Genomic DNA, 2373 nt, shown 5'->3' with positions numbered 1-2373 from the left:
GCGGTGAACCAGGGCGCAGCACAGTGAGCGGCAGGTAATATTGTAACGATCACCACACATGCATTTTATGTTAGCACGTAAAGGCTGTTGACTTGACAAGGGCCAGAGGCAGCAGATTCATTCCGGGGTGTGGCATTAGGTGTTGAGGAATAAGCTGTAACAGTGTGCAGGAGGACATTAGGCACAATATGGCAGTATGACTCAGACCTAATTTTTGCCTTGGGGGCATCAGCAATTTATCCACAGGAAGGGAGGAGTTTATTCCAGCAGTCTCAATAAATTCACTCATTAATTTGCTGTGAGCATCTTGATCGAACATTTTGCATTCATTACAATTCCCAGGAAAGGGCACATCCTGGTATTAAGCACAGTAGCCACACCCTTCCCTCTATTTATCCTTGCATATGTCCAAAGATTGAAACATTGGTTTATTCTTTTATGGCATGTGGGCATCACTGGCTGCATCATCATTTGTTACCCATCCCTAATTGGCCTTGAGCTGAGTGGCTGGCTCGGCCATTTCAGAGGGCAATTGAGAGTCTGGAGACCCATTGTTGTGGGCCTGGAGTCACATGTAAGCCAGGACGAGTAAGGACGGCAGATTTCCTTCCCCTGAACAGGCAGTAGTGAACCAGGTGGGTTTTTATGACAATCAATGATAGTTTCATGGTTACCATTACTAAGACTAGCTTTCAGTTCCAGATTTATTAAGTTGTCGTCGTGGGATCTGAACCCGTGTACCTAGACCGTTAGCATGGGCCTCTGGATTACTAATGCGGTGACATTACCACGGCACCACCATCGCAACCCTAGACTATCTGTGCCTATTGAGGCTTTCAGCATTGGCTGCCTTCAAGGGCCCTGCATCTTTGCAAATGATGCCAGCGAACCAAGGATCAAGCCCATTGAGAGCTTTGAATGGAGGTTGTTCACAGCCACAATTCAATGTAATGTGTCCCAGTTGTTTCCCTTCACCTTCTTTATTTGTCATCTTTTCTAATCCATCCTCCCACCCATTTTTTCATTCCCTTCTTTCTGACGCATGGGTTCTATGGGTAAATTTGAACAGATTTCTTTGAAATCTCAAGCTTTCGGAGTGCTGCTCCTTCATTACGTTACTTCACCTGATTTCAGATAAATCTGTTGGACTATAACCTGGTGTCGTGTGACCTGTCATCTTGTCCAACCCAGTCCAACACTGGCATCTCTACACCATGGGTAAATTCGAGGCATTTGGATCAGAACCATCCCAGCTCTGCCACCTTTTAGCCGATCCCATGTGGGTATCATTCATGATCCTTGATGATGAAGGTTGCAGGAGAATGGCTCGGGGGCAGGTCCCAGGCTGCACGTCCTGAGTTCCATTGTGTGACAGAGCAAATGACATTAGGATTGGGTACAAATGTTGAACATGAATGCGAAGCCTGGAAAATCGTCTGGTGTGCAGCTTAATGAGACAAAGGAAGAATTGTAGATGTAGAATGATATAGCAAAGAGGGAACCCATTGTAGTTATACAGAATCCAGAATCCCTACAGTGCAGAAGGAGGTTATTCAGCCCATCAATCCTGCACCAATAGCAATCCCACCCAGGCCCTATTCCCGTAACCCCTTGTATTTACCCTGCTAGTTCTTCTAACACTAAGGGTCAATTTAATACAGCCAATCCACCTAACCTGCACATCTTTGGACTGTGGGAGGAATCTGGAGCGCCTGGAGGAAACCCATGCAAACATGGGGAGAACGTGCAAACTCTGCACAGACAGTGATCTGAGGCTGGAATAGAATTCAGGTTCCTGGCGCTGTGGGGCAGCAGTGCTAACCACCAAGCTGCAACGCTGGCTCTTTTAAGAGACCTATTCAATTAATCTCACTCCCGATAATCTAACCCCATGATCCTGCAATGTTTTCCTTTCCAAGTATGTGTAATAGTAGTTCAGGCTGGAATGTAAAGCATTACTACTCCAGTTGATGAAGTGATTTTCCTTTTGATAGAATTTTTTCCTCCAGGAAATGCACATCACAAAAATACAAGTTATCTTTTCATTATCTGTTGCCACGTCTGGTGACAAATTGGCTGTGACAAGTCCTACATTGCAACAGTGACTATACTTCAAAGAATATTTCATTCGCTATAAATTACACTGGAACGCCCCATGGTTGTGGAAAGTGCCAGCCTTTTTCGAGCCTTTCTTTCCAATTTGCTCCATTTCCTCCTCAGCTTTGATTCCATTGAATTGGGAGATGAAGAATCAAAGAATCAGAGATTTACAGCATGGAAACAAGCCCTTTGGCTCAACTTGTTCATGCCGCCCCTTTTTTTTATCACGAAACTAGTCCCAATTGCCCATGTTTGATGCATATCCCTCTATGC

This window comes from Carcharhinus amblyrhynchos, chromosome 8, assembly GCF_965287045.1.
Source record: "Carcharhinus amblyrhynchos chromosome 8, sCarAmb.v2.hapA, whole genome shotgun sequence".
Classification (NCBI taxonomy): Eukaryota; Metazoa; Chordata; class Chondrichthyes; order Carcharhiniformes; family Carcharhinidae; genus Carcharhinus; species Carcharhinus amblyrhynchos.
Note: the sequence above shows the minus strand (reverse complement) of the source record.